The sequence below is a fragment of the Vicugna pacos genome, chromosome 11 (genome assembly GCF_048564905.1).
Source record: "Vicugna pacos chromosome 11, VicPac4, whole genome shotgun sequence".
In the NCBI taxonomy this organism is placed as follows: Eukaryota; Metazoa; Chordata; class Mammalia; order Artiodactyla; family Camelidae; genus Vicugna; species Vicugna pacos.
In genome coordinates, this window is record NC_132997.1 from 49635211 (window position 1) to 49653305 (window position 18095).

The 18095-nt window shown below is 36.4% G+C and overlaps 1 pseudogene; it reads right to left on the bottom strand.

Moving 5' to 3' along the window:
* Nucleotides 1-4922: 4922 nt before the first annotated feature.
* On the bottom strand, nt 4923-5033 carry LOC116282395 (small nucleolar RNA SNORA18; annotated as a pseudogene).
* Nucleotides 5034-18095: the final 13062 nt, after the last annotated feature.

Consider the following 18095-nt stretch of genomic DNA (forward strand, 5'->3'; position numbering starts at 1 on the left):
TAAAAGAGAAATTAACTGGTCAAGATGGCAGAGTGGTAGGACCACAAGCTTGCCTCTCCTCGCAACTGTATCAAAACCACAACTGAATGCTAAATAACCATCGAAAAAAGACTGGAACCTAGCAAAAAAGATCTGCACTGGAAACAAAGAGGGAGCCACAGCAGGACGGTAGGAGGGGCGTGCTCATGATATAACTGGGCCCCATAGCCCCTGGGTAGGCAACCCACAAGCTGAAGAATAGTTAAGTCACAGAGGCCCTCCCACAGGAGTGAGAGCTCCTAAACCCCACGTCAGGCTCCCCAGCTTGGGTCCTGGCATTGGGATGAGAAGGAGACCCCAGGACATCTGGTGTTGAAGGCCAGGGGGGCTTGGCTCCGGGATCCTCACAGGACTGGGGAAAATGGAGACTCCATTCACTGTAGACGCCTACACAGAAACTCACGTGCACCAGGTCCAAGGGCAGAGGCAGTGATTTCACATGGACCTGGGCCAGACCTGCCTGCTGGATTTGGAGGGTCTCCTGGGGATGTGGGGGATGGCTGAAGCTCACTCAAGGGACTTAAAAGCTGGTGGGGGACATTCTGGGACTGTTAATCTACTTGAGCTTTCCTGGAGGCTGACATCTTGACTGGATCATTAGCACCAAGTCCTAGCCCCACCCAACAGCCTGTAGGGAAGCCTCAGGCCAAACAACATACAGGGTGGGAACACAGCCCTACCCATCAGCAGACTTCCTGAGCCACAAAGGCCTCTAGACACAGCCCTACCCACCAGAGGTCCAGGACCAAGCTTCACCCAGCAGTGGGCAGGCACTGGCTGCTTCTGCTGGGAAACCTGCATAAGCCTCTACTCCAGCCTCATCCACCAGGGGCAGATACCAGAAACAAGAAAACAATAATCTCAAAGCCTGTGGAAGGAATCCACAAACACATAGAAAGATAGACAATACGAGGTGGCAAAGGAATATCTCCCAGGCCAAGGCACAAGATAAAATCCCAGAAGAAATAAGTGATTAGGAGATAGGTAATTTATCTGAGAAAGAGTTTAAAGTAATGATGGCCAAGATGTTCAGAGAACTCAAGAGGAGTATAGATGCACAGAGTGAAGTCTTTAGCAAAGAGTTGGAAAATATAAAGAATACCCAAACAGAGTTGAAGAATAAAATCACTGAAATGAACAATACAATAGAAGGAACCAAGCATAGATTAAATGAGGCAGAAGCATGGATCAGTGAGCTAGAAGACAGGTTAGTGGAAATCACTACTTCAGAACAGAAGAAAAAAAAATAAAAAGGAATGAGGATAGTTTAAGAGAACTCTGGGACAACATGAAGTGCTCTAATATTCACATTATAGGGGCCCAGAAAGAGAAGAGAGAGAGAAAGGACCTGAGAAAAATTTCGAAGAGATAATAACAGAAAGCTTCCCGAACTTGGGAAAGCAAACAGCCACCCAAGTCCTGAAAGCACAGAGTACCACACAGAATCAACCCAAAGAGGAACACACCAAGGCACATAGTCATCAAGTTGACAACAATTAAGGATAAGGAGAAAATATTAAAATTAGCAAGAGAAAAGCAACGAATAACATACAAGGAACTCCCATAAGGTTATCAGCTGATTTTTCAGCAGAAACTCTACAGGCCAGAAGGGAGTGGCATGATATACTTAAAGTGATGCAAGGGGGAAACTTACAACCAAGAATACTGTATCCATCAAGGCTATCATTCAGACTCGACAGAGAAATCAAAAGCGTCACAGATAAACAAAAGCTAAGAGGTTTCAGCACCACCAAACCAGCTTTACAGCAAATGTTAAAGGACCTTCTTATGGTTTGATGACTAAAGAAAAGAGAAAAAGAAGAAAAAGAAAAAAAAAAGAAAGAGAGACCTACAAAAGATTGCTTTGGCTGTTTAGGTCCTTTTGTGGTTCCTTACAAATTTTGGAATTGTCTGTTCTAGTTCTGTGAGGAATGTCATGAGTATTTTGACAGGTCTGTGGATTTTTTTTTAACATTTTTTTATTGATTTATAATCATTTTACAATGTTGTGTCAAATTCCAGTGAGGTCTGTGGATTAATTTGGGTAGTGTGGCCATTTTGATAGTGTTGATTCTCCAATCCAAGAGCACAAGAAATCTTTCCATTTCTTTGTGTCATTTCGGTTTTCAGAGTATAGGTAACCTCCTTGGTTAAGTTTATTTCTAGGTACTTTGTTGTTTTTGATGTAATGGAAATGTCTCTGCCAGTTATAAAATTCTGGTTTTTGAAATGAAAAAAAAAAAGTGAATGAAGGGCCACAAATGGCAAAATATCCTTTTTTATGGGTGAGTTGTACTCCATTTTTATATGTGTATGTGTGTGTGTGTGTGTGTGTGTGTGTTTACACATACATACATACACGCTGCATCTCCATTATCTATTCAACTATTGATGTGCACTTAGGATGCTTCCACATCTTGGCAGTTATAAAGTTGCTGTTAATAGCAGGGTGTATGTATCTTTTTGAGTTAATTATTATTTTGTGTTTGGCTTTATCCCTTTGATAACATGTAAGTTTAAAAAGCTAAAGCTCTATACGTTCTTAGAAACAATGAACAGTACATATATGTAAATTTTAAAATATATGTGCAGTAAAAAAAAGAAAAAAAGATCTATCAAGCCACAAAAGACATTAGAAGAAACTTAAAAGACATATTACTAAATGAAAGAAGCCAGTCTGAAAAGGTTACAAACTGTACAATTCCAACCAAATGACATTCTGGAAAATGCACAGCTACAGAAACAATAAAAAGATCGTGGTTTCCAGGGGTTTGGGGGGAGGGAGGGAGGGAGGGAGGGAGGGATGAGTAGATGGAGCACAGGGGATTTTTAGGGCAATGAAATTTTTCTGTATGATACTATAGTGGTGGCTACATGTCATTATGCATTTGTCAAAGCCCATAGAATGTACATCAAGGGTGAACCCTAATGTAAACTATGGACTTTGGATGATAATGTGTCCATTTTGGTTCAGCAATTGTACCAAATACGCCACACTGATGAGGGATGTTGAGGGTAGGGGAGTATATATGTGTGGGTGGGGAGGGCTATGTGTGAACTCTGTATTCTCTGCTTAATTCTGTTGTGAACCTGAAATTTCTCTAAAAGAATAAAGTCTATTAAAAAAAAGAAATTAAAAAATACTTTAAGACAAATAAAAATGGAAATACAACATATCAAAACTTACGGAATGCAGCAAAAACAGTTCTAAGAGAGAAGTTCATACTGATAAATATGTACATTAAGTAACAAGAAAGATCTCAAATAAAAAACCTCAAATAAAAAACCAAACTTCACACTTTAAAAAACTAGAAAAAGAAGAAAAATGAAGCCCAAAGTTATAGAAAGAAGGAAATAAAGATCAGAATGGAAAGGAATGAAATAGATACTAAAAAGCCTAAAGAGATCACTAAATTTAAGAGCTGGTTTTTTGAAAAGAGCAAAATCGGCAAACCTTCAGCTAGACTCACCTAGGAAAAAAAAGAAGACTCAAATAAAATTGGAAATGAAAGATGTTACAATTGATAACGCAGAGACACAAAGGATCATATGAAACTACAATGAACAATTATTCACCAACAAATTGGACAACCTAAAAGAAAAGGATAAATTCTTAAAACATACAATCTACCAAAATTGAATCAGGAAGAAACAGAAAATACATAAAAACAAAAGTTAATAATTGAAAATTGAATCATTAATCAGAATCCTCCCAACAACAGAAGTGCAGGACCAGAAAACTTCATTGGTGAATTTTACCAAACATTTAATGAAGAATTAACGTCAATCCTTCTCAAACTCTTCCAAAAAATAGAGGAGAGAATACTTCCAAACTCACTTTACAAGGCCAGCATTACTGTAATACCAAAAACAGACAAGGACACTACTAGAAAAGAGCAGTAGTGGCCAATATCCCTGAGAAATATACACACAAAAATCCTCAACAATGTATCAGGAGGCAGAATTCAACAATATGTTAAAAGGATCATACACCAGGAAGCTGTGGCCGAGATGTCTGAGTAGGAGGGTCCTGAGCACGCCTCCGGCAGGCACAGAAAAATTACAACCACCTACGGGCAACTCTCTGTGAGAACAACCTGAGGCCTAACAGAAAAGATTCCATGGCTAAAGATATAAAGAAGGAACTACAACACGACGGAGTATAGTCCAGACCCACATCCCCAAGGTGAGCAACCACAAATGGGAGAATAATCACAGTTGCAGAAATTCTCCCCAAAGACCAAGGAGTCTGAGCCCCACGTCAGGCTTCCTAGCCTGAGGGTCTTGGACCAAGAAGACAAGCCCTGGGAACACCTGGCTGTGAAGGCCAGGAGGGCTTGTGTATGGGAGAGCCAGAGGGCTATAGAAAGCAGAGGCATCACCCTTTTTTTTTTTTTAAGTGTAAAGGGGTTTTTTAAATTGTGTAACAGGCAAAATTATTAAGTCGATAAATTTTTTTTTAAGAATTTCACATGTTCTGATTCTTTCCACTGCCCATCACCTTAGTTCCTTCAGTGTTTGAGTCATAATCTTCAAGACAGCCCTTTCAAAAAATTTTTGCTCAGTCAACAGTTGTCATGTCAGTCAGTCCATAATTCTTTTATTTGGGCTTCTATGATCTCCAGTGGAACATGGACATACTTCCAAAACCCCTGTAATCTATGGGATCCAGTTTCTTCCAGCAATTTACTTTAGGACTATTCCATAGTTGGGGTCAGGGAAGATGGATCTGCCTGGTTCTGAATTTTAGACACCCTCTAAACATGCATTAAGTTCAAATCATATTTAATCCTAAGCTTATCAGGCCCTAAACAGTACTGATTGTTGGGATATACCAATACATAAGATAAAGTTTGCTAGGTTTTTCCTAGTTTATTTAGCAGCTCTGTCTTGTAGTTCTTTCCCACAGATCTAACACGTAGCTCTGTGAGTAAAGGAAGCTACATAGTTATGCTATGAGGCGTTTCCAATGATGTGGCAGAGACACACTCATAAAGGGCATGCACAAATACTTACACACGCAAATCCCAATGCACAGGTGGTAATTTGAAAGGAGCCTGGGTCAGACCCACTTACTGATCTTGGAAAGTGCCCTTGAGAGGCGGGAGGCAATTGGGACTCCCTCTGGTGACAAAGATGCTGATGGCACCATTATGAGGGGAGCTCATTCTACTGTGAGGATGCTTGTGTTGGCAAGCACCATTTTGGAGTCTTCCCTCTAGCTTATTAGTGCTGGGGGCTTACCCATCCATCAGCAGGCTAGAACCAGCCCCAGGATCCCCTGGGCCACACGGGCAACCAAGCCAGGACCTGACCCCATCCATCAGTGAGCTGGCAGCCACTGCATGAGGCAAGGCCTGGCAGCCAACTAGGCCTGGGGCTAGTCATGCCTAACAGCATGCCCACACTAGTTGGTCCCACCACAACAAAAGGGCCCATGCAGCCCATATGGTGGCACTTAGAGGGTATAGCTCTGGGAACTAGAGGGGAGTGTGTTGCTGGGCCCCATAGGACACCTCTTAAGGCCACTTATCCAAGATCAAGAAAAGTACCCAACCTACCTAATACACAGAAATAAACAGAATTAGGCAAAATGAGTAGACAGAGAAATACGTTCCAAATGAAGGAATAAGACAAAACCCCAAAAGAAGAAGTGAAGAAGAAATCAGGAATCTACCCAATAAAGAGTTCAAGGTTCAAGGTAGTGATCTTAAAGATGCTCAATGAACTTGGATCAAGAATGGATGAACAGGGGGGTGTGGGGAGGTGGATATAGCTCAGTGGTAGAGTGCATGCTTAGCATGAACAAAGGTCCTGGGTTCAATCCACAGTACCTCTGTTAAAAAAAGAAAAAGGAAAAAAAGAATAGCACAGTGAGAAGTTTAACAAAGAGTTAGAAAATATAAGGGAGAAACAAAGAGAGGTGAAGAATACAGTAACTGACATAAAAAATACACCAGAAGGCATCAACAAGAGATTAGATGAAAGGAAGAGATCAACCACTTGCAAAGCTAGTAGGATGGTTAAAAGACAAAAGTAGTAAAATCATCCATATCCACAATAAGTAGTTAAGGGACACACCAAAAAGTGAGATGTTAAATATTATGCCAAAAAATGTAAATGTGTGTGTGGTGGGGGGAAGTAAAAATGCAAGGTTGTTGGAATGTGTTTGAACTTAAGAGATCATCAACTTAAAATAATCACATATATAGTTATATATAGATTCGTATGTATATATGACATATAACCATTATGTGTGTGTGTGTGTGTGTGTGACACACACACACACACATACATAATATATTGTTATACTGGAGCCTCATGGTAACCACAAACCAAAAGCCTGTAATAGATAAACACACAAAAAAGGGAGGAATCCAAACAACACTAAAGATAGTCAAATCACAAGGAAAGAGTAACAGGAGAAAAAGGAACAAAAGAACTACAAAAACAACCAGAAAACAACTAACAAAATGGGAATAAGTACATAGCTAGCAATTGTTATTTTAAATACACATGGACAAAATGCTCCAATCCAAAAAAGTAGGTGAATGGATACAAAAACAAGATCCATATATATGCTGCCTAGAGACTCACTTCAGATCTAAATATATACACAGACTGAAAGTGACGGGAATGGAAAAAGGTATTCCACGTAAATGGAAATGAAAAGCAATCTGGGATGTCAATACTTATATGAGACAAAATAGACTCTAAAACAAAGAATGTAATAGGGGACAAAGGACATTACAAAATGATAAAGGGATGAACCCGACAGGAAAACATAACAATTGTAAATACATATGCACCCAACATAGGAGCACTTAAATACATTAAGCAAATACTAACAAAGAGAGCAATTGATAGTAACACAATAGGGGACTTTAATGTCCCACTTATTTCAATGGACAGATCATTCAGACAGAAAATAAGAAAACACTGGCCTTAAATGACATATTAGATCAGAGGGACTATATATATAACATTCCTTCAAAAAGCAGCAGAATACAACATGGAAACAATCTAAATGTCCATCGACAGATGACTGGATAAAGAAGTTGTGGTATATTTATACAATGGAACACTACTCAGCCATAAAAAAAATAAAATAATGCCATTTGCAGCAACATGGATGGATCTGGAAAATGTCATTCTAAGTGAAGTAAGCCAGAAAGAGAAATACCATATGATGTCATGTATATGTGGAATCTAAAAGAAAAGAAAAGAAAAGAAAAAAAGACAAACAAACTTATTTACAAAATAGAGACTCACAGACATAGAAAACAAACTTAATGGTTACCAGGGGGAAGGGGGTGGGAAGGGATAAACTGGGAGTTCGATATTTGCAGATACTAACTACTATATATAAAATAGATAAACAAGTTAATACTGTATAGCACAAGGAACTATATTCAATATCTTGTAGTAACTTATGGTTAAAAAGAGAATGAAAATGAATATATGTATGTTCCTATATGACAAAAGGATTGTGCTATACACCAGAAATTGACACAACATTGTAAACTCACTACACTTCAATAAAAAGATTTTTTTTTTAAAAAAGCATCACAATACACATTCTTTTCAAATGGGCACAAAACATTCTCCAGGACAGGTTACATACTAGGCCACAAAACAAGTTTCAGTAAATTTAAGGAAACTGAAATCATATCAAGCATCCTTTCTGACCATGATATTATGTGACTGGAAATTAGCTACGAGAATAAAACTGCAAAAAAACAAGCATGTGACTAGTTATTTGAAAAGATAAACAGAATTGATAAACTTTTAGACAAACTCATCATGAAAAAAAGGGGACCAAGTAAATAAAACCAAAAATAAAAAAGAAGTTATATCCAAACCACAGAAGTACAGAGGATCATTAAGAGACTACCGCAAACAACTACGTGCCAATAAAATGGACAACCTAGAAGAAACGTATAAATTCCTAGCAACACACAGTCTCCCAAGACTGAATCAGAAAGAAACAAAATATGAAGAGACCAATTACTAACAGAGAAATTGAACTAGTAATTTAAAAAAAAAACCCAAAAACTTCTAATAAAAGCCCAGGACCAGACAGCTTCAAAGGTAAATTCTACCAAACAAGTAAGAGTTAACACCTATCCTTCTTAAACTACTCCCCCCAAAAATGAAGAGGAAGGAAAACTTCCAAACTCATCCTATGAGGCCAGCATCACCTGGTAACAAAACCAGATGAAGACCCCCCAAAAAAGAAAATTACAGGTGGGTATCACTGATGAACATACATCCTCAAAATATTAGCAGACCAAACTCAACAATACACTAAAAGATTATACACCATGACCAAGTGGCATTCATTCCAAGAATGCAAGGATGATTCAATATCCACAAAAATCAATCAATTTGATACATACACATTAACAAATTATAAAATAGAAATCATATGACCATTTCAATAGATGCAAAAAAAGAGCTTCTGACAAAATTCAGCATCCATTTATGATGGAAAAACTCTCAAAGTGAGTGTAGAGGGAATATACCTCATATAATGAAGGCTATGTATGACAAACCTACATTCAACATCATTCTAAATGATGAAAAGCTGAAAGCACTTCCTCTAAGATCAGGAAAAGGGTGCCCACTCTCACCACTTTTATTCAACAAAGCATTGGAAATTTTAGCCACAATAATCAGACAAGATAAATAAAAGGAATCCAGATTGGAAAGGAAGAAGTAAAACTTCACTGTTTGCAGATATAACACATTACTACATATATAGAAAATCCAAAGACACAATAAAAAAATTAGAACTAATAAATGAATTCAGTAATGTTGCAGGATATAAAATTAATATACAGAAATCTGTTGCATTTCTATATACTAACAGCAAACTATCAGAAAGAGAAGTTAAGAAAACAATCCCATTAATAACTACACTATAAAGGATAGAATACCTAGGAATAAGCCTAACCAAGGAGGTGTAAGGCTTGCGCTTGGAAAACTGTCATACAGTGATGAAAGAAATTGAAAATGACACAGATGGAAAATGTTCAAATGACTATGCTTCCCAAGGCAATCTACAGATTGTGTGCAATTCCTATCAAAATATCAATGGCATTTTTCATGGAACTAGACCAAGTAATTCTAAAAGTTGCATGGAAACAGAAAAGACCACAAATAGGCAAAATAAACTTGAGAAAGACAAGGCTGGAAACACCACGGTCCCTGATTTCAAACAATGCTACATAACTGCAGTAACCAAAACAGTATGATACTGGCACAAACACAGACACATAGATCAGTGGAATAGAATAGAGAGCCTAGAAACAAACCCATATTATATGATCAATTAACCTACAAAGGGGAAAAGACAGCTTCTTCAATGAATGGTGGTGGGAATACTGGACAGCTACGTGCCAAAGAATTTAACTGGACTACTTTCTCACACTACATACAAAAATAAACTCAAAATGAATTAAAGGGTTAAATGTAAGACCTGAAACCATAGAATTCCTTGAATAAAACATAGGCAGTACACTCTTGACATCAGTCTTGGCAATATTTTTTGGATATGTCTCCCTGAGGCAAGAGAAACAAAAGCAAAATAAATGGGACTATATAAATCTAAAAAGCTTTTTCACTTATGAACTCATCTACAAAACAGAAACAGACTCACAGACATAGTAAATAATCTTGTGGTTACTGGGTGAAAGGATGTGGGAAGGGATAAATTTGGGGGTTTGAGATTTGCAAATGTTATTCACTATAGTCACTATATATAAAAATAGATTAAAAAACAAGTTTCTTCTGTATAGCACAGGGAACTCTATTCAATATCTTATAATAACTTTTAGTGAAAAAGAATATGAAAACAAATATATGTATGTATATGCATGACTACTAGGACATTGTGCTCTACACCAGAAACTGACACATTATAACTGACTGTACTTCAATAAAAATTTTAAAAAAAAGCTTTTTCACAGCAAAGGAAACTATCAAACAACAAGACACCCTACTGAATGATTGAAGACATGTGCAAATGGTTTATCTAGTAAGTTCATATCCAAAATGCAAAGAGTCATAAAACTCAACATAAACAAAGCTGATTAAAAAATGGGCAGAGAAAAACAAAATGAGCAGAGGAGTTGAACAGACATTTTTCCAAAGACGTACAGATGGCCAACAGACACATGGAAAGCTTCTCATCAGAGAAATGCAAATCACAAACATAATGAGATATCTCACATCTGTCACAATGACTATTATCAAAAAGACAATAAATAACAACTGTTGGCAAGTATGTGGAGTAAAGGTAGCTATGTGCCTTTTTTTTAAATTTTATTGAGTAATAGTCATTTTACAATCTTGTGTCAAATTGCAGTGTAGAGCACAATTTTCCAGTTATACATGAACATACATATATTCATTGTCACATTTTTTTTTTCTCTGTGAGCTACCACAAGATCTCGTATATATTTCCCTGTGCTATACAGCATAATCTTGTTTACCTATTCTACATTTTAAAATTCCAGTCTGTCCCTTCCCACCCCCCCCACCCCCTTGGCAACCAAAAGTTTGTATTCTATGTCTATGAGTCTGTTTCTGTTTTGTATTTATGGTTTTTTTTTTCAGATTCCACATATGAGTGATCTCATATGGTATTTTTCTTTCTCTTTCTGGCTTACTTTACTTAGAATGACATTCTCCAGGAGCATCCATGTTGCTGCAAAAGGCGTTATGTTGTTGGTTTTTGTGGCTGAATAGTATTCCATTGTATGAATATACCACAGCTTCTCTGTCCAGTCATCTGTTGATGGACATTTAGGCTGTTTCCATGTCTTGGCTATTGTAAATAGTGCTGCTATGAACATTGGGGTGCAGGTGTCATTTTGAAGTAGGGTTCCTTCTGGATATATGCCCAGGAGTGGGATTCCTGGGTCATATGGTAAGTTTGTTCCTAGTCTTTTGAGGAATCTCCATACTGTTTTCCACAGTGGCTTTCCTTGCTTCCCTCTCCCACTGTTAATGATTTAGATGTCTTCTTTTACAATTTTGTGTTTATTCTATTTGGAATTCATGGTAGTTATCACCTTTCCAGTTATGAGTTTCTCATGTTTGTAGCATTCTGCTTCTTTTCTATTTAGAGTAGATCTATGTGCTTTTGGTGGGACTATAAATTAGTACAGCCACTATGGAAAATAGTACAGAGGTTCCTCAAAAAATTAAAAATATAACTACCATTCAATCTAATAATTCTACTTTTGGGCATTTTTCTGAAGAAAACAAAAACACTGATTTGAAAAGATACATGTACTCCTAAGTGTCAATAGATGAATGGATAAAGAAAAGTAATTTGTGTGTGTGTGTATCATACACACACAAAATGGAATATTATTCAGCCACTAAAAAAGAGTGAAATCTTGCCATTTGGGACAAGACATATGGACCTAGAGGATATTTATGCTAAGTGAAATTGAAATCAAATAGGAAAAGACATATACCATATGATTTCACTTACATGTAGAATTTAAAAAACAAAACAAATGAACAAAATCACAACACAGAAACAGAGCCATGGATACAGAAAAACAAGTGGTTGCCAGAGTAGAGGGCGTAGGGAGAGAAGTGAAAAAAGATGAAGGATATTAAGAGATACAAACTTCCAGTTACAAAATGAATGAATCACAGAGATAAAAATATACAGCATGAGAAATATAGTAATATTGTAATAACTTTGTATGGTGACAGATGGTAACTAGAGCTATCATAGTGATCATTTTGTAATGTATAAAAATACTGCATCACTGTGTTGTACACCTGAAACTAATATAACATTGTAAGTCAATTATACTTCAATTAAAAAAAATGAAAAAAAGGAATTACCTGAAAGTTGTAATCAAATGTTTAATCTGTTGACAAAAACTAATTCTCTGATACCATTTAAAGACTACATTAGTGATGTTATTTTAAAATTTTTATTCCTAAGGAGAAATGGGTGGCTAATCAGGTATAAGTGAAGAATTGTAGAAGAAAAAGTGTTTGCTTTGAATTTGCTTGGGTTTTGCTTGCAAAAAATGAATTTTGATTAAATAAAGACATGTGTCCTTAATCTGCTGGTGACATACACTGATTTGTAATCTCGTTCAGTAACCCAGAGGGAGTTGCCTTCATTAGGATCACCAACAGAAATAAATGTGGAAACCTCAGGAAAAAGAAGGGAGGGGGGCGGGGGCGGGGGCGGGTCATACACCATAATCAAAAGAGATTTATTCTAGAGATGCAAAGATAGTTCAACATATGCAAATCAAGCAATGTGATACACCAAATTAACAAAATAAAAGATTATATAATCATCTCAATAGATACAGAAAAGCATTTGACAAAATTCAACATCCATTTATGATTAAAAACTCTCAATGAAATGGATATAGAGAGAACGTACCTCAACATAATAAAGGCTGCATATGACAACCTCACAGCTAACATCGTACTCAATGTCATCATATGTCAACAAAAAATGTTAGAACTAAAGATAAATCCAGTAAAGTTGTAGGATACATAAATATTACCTTACTATACACTAAGAATAAACTATCAGAGAAATTAAGAAAAACTCAAAAGGAGACAAGAATTTACAATGGAGAAAAAACAGTCTCTTCAGCAAGTGGTGTTGGGAAAACTGGACAGCTGCATGTAAATCAGTAAAGTTAGAACACTTCCTCACTCCATACACAAAAATAAACTCAAAATGGCTTAAAGACTTAAATATAAGACAATACCTGATAAATCTCCTAGAAGAAAACATAGGCAAAACATTCTCTGACATAAATCTTAGCAATGTTTTCCTAGGGCAGTCTATCCAGGCAATAGAAATAAAAGCAAAAATAAACAAATGGGACCTAATTAAACTTACAAACTTCTGCACAGCAAAGAAAACCATAAGCAAAACAAAACGACAACCTACAGAATGGGAGAAAATTTTTGCAAAAGATGAGACTGACAAGGGCTTGATTTCCAGAATATATAAACAGCTCATACAACTTAATAAAAAACAAACAACCCAATCCAAAAATGGGCAGAAGATCTAAACGAGCAATTCTTCAATGAAGACATACAAATGGCCAATAGGCACATGAAAAAATGCTCAATATCGCTCATTATCAGAGAAATGCAAATCAAAACTACAATGAGATATCACTTCACACCAGTCAGAATGGCCATCATTCAAAAGTTCACAAATGATAAGTGCTGGAGAGACTGTGGAGAAAAGAGAACCCTCCTACACTGTTGGTGGGAATGTAGTTTGGCGCAGCCATTATGGAAAACAGTATGGAGATTTCCTCAAAAGACTAAAAATAGACTTAACATATGATCCAGCTATCCCACTCCTGGGCATATATCCAGAGGAAAACTTACTTCAAAAAGATACATACACCTCAGTGTTCACAGCAGCACTATTTACAATAGCCAAGACATGGAAACAACCTCAATTCTATTGACAGATGGCTGGATAAAGCAGCTGTGGTGTATTCATACAATGGAATACTACTCAGCCATAAAAAATAAAACAATGCCATTTGCAGCACCATGGATGGAGCTGGAGAATGTCATTCTGAATGAAGCCAGAAAGAGAAAGAAAAATACTGTATGATATCACTTATAGGTGGAATCTTAAAAAAAAAAAAAAAGGACAAATTTATTTACAAAACAGAAACAGACTCACAGACATAGAAAACAAACTTACGGTTACCAGAGGGAGAAGGGTAATGGGAAGGCATAAACTGGGAGTTTGATATTTGCAGATACTAACTACTATATATAAAATAGATAAACAAGAAGTTTACACTGTATAGCACAGGGAACTATACTCAGTATCTTGTAGCAACTTATGGTTACAAAGAAAATGAAAACAAATATATGTTTGTTCCTATATGACTGAAGCATTATGCTGTACACCAGAAATTGACACATTGTAAATTGATACTTCAATAAAAATATATTTTTTTAAAAAGGGAAAAAAGGACACTATGAACTCATCTACAAAACAGAAACAGACTCGCAGACATATTAAACAATCTAATGGTTACCAGGGAAAGCGGGTGGGAAGGGATAAGTTTGGGAGCTTGAGATTTACAGATGTTAGCCACTAAATATAAAAAAAAAAAAAGATTTTAAGAAGTTTCTGCTGTATAGCACAGGGAACTATGTCCAATGTCTTGTAATAACCTTTAATGAAAAATAATATGAAAATGAATATATTTATGTATATGCATGACTGGGACATTGTGCTGTACACCAGAAACTGACACATAGTAACAGATGGTACTTCAGTTTAAATAAATAAATAAATAAATAAATAAATAAATAAAATTTTAAAAAAGGGAAACAAACTCATTTAAAATTGCATCAAAAAGAATAAAATGTCTAGGAATAAATTTAACCAAGGTAGTGAAAGATCTATACTCTGAAACCTGTAAGACACTGATGAAAGAAATTTACAGTGACATAAATGCAGACATTCCATGGTCATGGATTAGAGGAATAAATATTGTTGAAATATCCATGCTACGCAATGCAATCCCTATCAAAATTCTAATGGCATTTTACACAGAAATAGTAAAAACAATCCTAAAATTTGTATAGAACCTCAATGGACATGAAAAGCCTAAGCAATCCTGAGAAAGAAGACCAAAGTTGGAGGCATCACACTTCTTGATTTCACACTATACTACAATGCTATACTAATCAAAACAGTGTAGTATTGTCATAAAATGAGACACATAGATCAGTGGAACAAAATAGACTAGACATGAACCCATGTATGTATTATCAATTAATCTACAATAAAGGATAGGGAAAAGGCAGTCTCTTCAATAAATGGTGCTAGGAAAACTGTACAGCCACATGCAAAAGAATGAAACTGGACCCCTAACTATCTCACACCTTACACAAAAATCAACTCAAAATGGATTAAAGACTTCAACATAAGACCTCAAACCATAAAGCTCCTAGAAGAAAACACAGGCAGTAAGCTCCTTGACATTGGTCTCGGTGATAATTTTTTTGGATTTAACACCTAAAGCAAAGGCAACAAATGCAAAAATCACAGTAAAAAGCTTCTGTACAGCAAAGAAAATCATCAAATGAAAAGGCAACATACAGAGAAAATATTTGCAAATCATGTTATATGATAAGGGGTTAGTATTCAAAATAGATAAAGAACTCATAACTCAAAAACAAAAATACCTAAACAATCAGATTAAAAGATGGACAACTTGAACAGACATTTTCCTAAAGGCAACCTACAGATGGTCAATAGGTATATGAAAAGATTCTCAACATAACTAATCACCAGGGAAATGCAAATCAAAACTACAATGAGATATGACCTCACACCTGACAGAATGGCTATCATAAAAAAGACAAGAGGTAAATGTGGGCAAGGATGTAGATAAAAGGAAACCCTTATATACTGTTGGTGGGAATGTAAATTGGTGCAGCTGCTATGGAAAACAGTATAGACATTCCTCAAAAAATTAAAAGCAGAAGTATATATGATCCAGCAATCCCACTTCTGGGCATATATCCGAAGGAAATATACTCATGATCAAAGAGCTGTCTGCATTCCCATGTTCATTGCAGCATTATTCACAATAGCCAGTATATGGAAACATCCTAAGTGTTCATCTACAGATGAACAGACAGTGTTTATATGGATATCTATCTCCATAAATGAATATTATGCAGCCATGAGAGAGACCTTGAGGGCATTATGCTAAGTGAAATAAGTCAAACAGAGAAAGAGATACTTTATGATATCACTTATATATGGAATCTAAAAAAACTGAACGCATAGAAAAAGAATAGAAAAGTGGTTGCCAGGGTTTGGGGGCTGCAGAAGTTGGGGAGATGTTAATCAAAGGGTACAAACTTTCAGTTATAAGATGAGTAAGTTCTGGGGGTGTTATCTACAGCACACCCATTATAGTTAACAATATTTTATTATATATTTTTTAATTGTTAAGAAAATTAATCTTAAATGTTCTCACTACAAAAAAAAGGAATGGTAATTACATGAGGTGGTAGAGCTGTTAACTAACCCTACTGTGGTAATCCAGTATATTTAAGTAGCAAATCATGATGTACACTTTAAATTTACATACTTTTATATTCCAATTATATCTCAATAAAGCTGGGGGGAAAAAATAGGCAAAGGTGGACTTGCATAGACACTTCTCCAAAGATGATATATAAATGACCAATAAGCTCACGAAAAAGTGCTCAACTATCACTAATCAGTAGAGAATGCAAATCAAAACTGCAATGAGATACAGCCTCACACTCATTAGGATGGTTATTGTCAACAAATGGAAAATAACAAGCATTGGTCTAGTTGTGGAGAAACTGGAACCCTTGTTCATTACTGGGGACAATGTAACTGGTACAGCGCTGTGGAAAAAAGTATGACCCCTCAAAAAGTTCAACATAAAATTACCATATGATCTAGCAAATCTAATTCTAGGTACGTACCCCCAAAAATTGAAATCAGGGACTTGAGCAGGTATTTGTGTACTAATATTCACAGCAGCATTAATCACAATAGTGATCACTGACACATGGATGAATCTTGAAAACATTCCGCTCAGTGAAACAAACTAGACACAAAAGGACAAATATTATATGAGTTCACTTCCAGGAGGTACCCAGTACAGACAAACTCATAAGGACAGAGAATAGTGGTTGCCAGAGGTTGAAGGAAGAGGGCAATAGGATATTGTTTAATGTGCAGCGTTTCAACTTGGGATGATGAAACAGTTTGGAAGATGGACAGTGATGACAGCTGAACAACATTATGAATGTACCTAATGTACTTAAAGACACTGCACTGCCCACTTAGCATTTGCCAAGAGCCATTCACATCACTTCCAACTGTATAAAGTGAAAATGAAAGTATTATATATTATATAAAAGTATGACACCAAAAATATTTTTGTAATTTTTAAGTGTATATTGTTACTCGGTTGTAACTAGTACCCAACTGTATTTTATGACATTTATAACACACTAAAACATTTTTATAGGAAAAGCTTTATATTTTAGGTCCTTTAATGACATGTTTTTCCCTGCTTTTTTGCAAAGGACCTCTGCACTTTCATTTTAATTGCCGCCCCCTCCCCAATTATGCAGCTGGTCCTGAGCCCCAGCTTTCACCACTGAATAGTTTGTTGGACCGAGTAATTTAACCTTTGTATCTTGATTTTCTCACCTCTCAAATGGGAATGACAATTATCCTCCTTCGTAAAACTGATGTGAAATTAAAACTACACACACACAACAGGGGTTTGAATAATTATATGTACTTTTAAATATTGGTGGCAGTGTTGCTGTTCATAGGAAATATTGTTAACCACTCCCCTTCCTGGAGTCTGAATCTTTAGACAAATGCATTTCTTATCTAATATGAAGACATTTAATTCATTCTTTTCTGTGGGCTTTCCAGACTTTTGAGAGAGAAGCTAATGGACTCATTTGGTTCATAAAAGTATCAATTTTGTGGACTAGTGATTTCATAGATGGAATTTATTTCTTTATATGACTAAAAACAAAGTATAAACTGAAGGTGATGCCAAAACACTAGACTTCAGGCAACAGTCTTAAAACCTAAAGTTTCAAATAGTGTTTCTGATAAACTCTCTGACTTTTAAGCAAATCAATGCAAGAAAAACACTAGGAGCGCTGAGCTCCCCGAGGACTATTCCAGGGCAATCTGTAGGTAACAGATGCTGCTGAGAGGAAATAAAAATACTGCTGTAAATACAGAGGCAAAAATCCCCCAGCACTAGGATGGCTACAATTAGGAGCTCTGCCAGATTAGAACTGAGTCTGAGAGCCAAGTAGGGACCCAAGGCAGAAGCTGGGGTCCTAAATCTGAACACCACCTTCACACACACTTGGAGTACACTGAGCACACTCGATAATACCCAGACCATTGGTACACATATCACTGCTGACCCTCCATCACTGGGGTTTTCCTGAGCCCTTTATGTATCTGCCTGAATCTTCCAGAG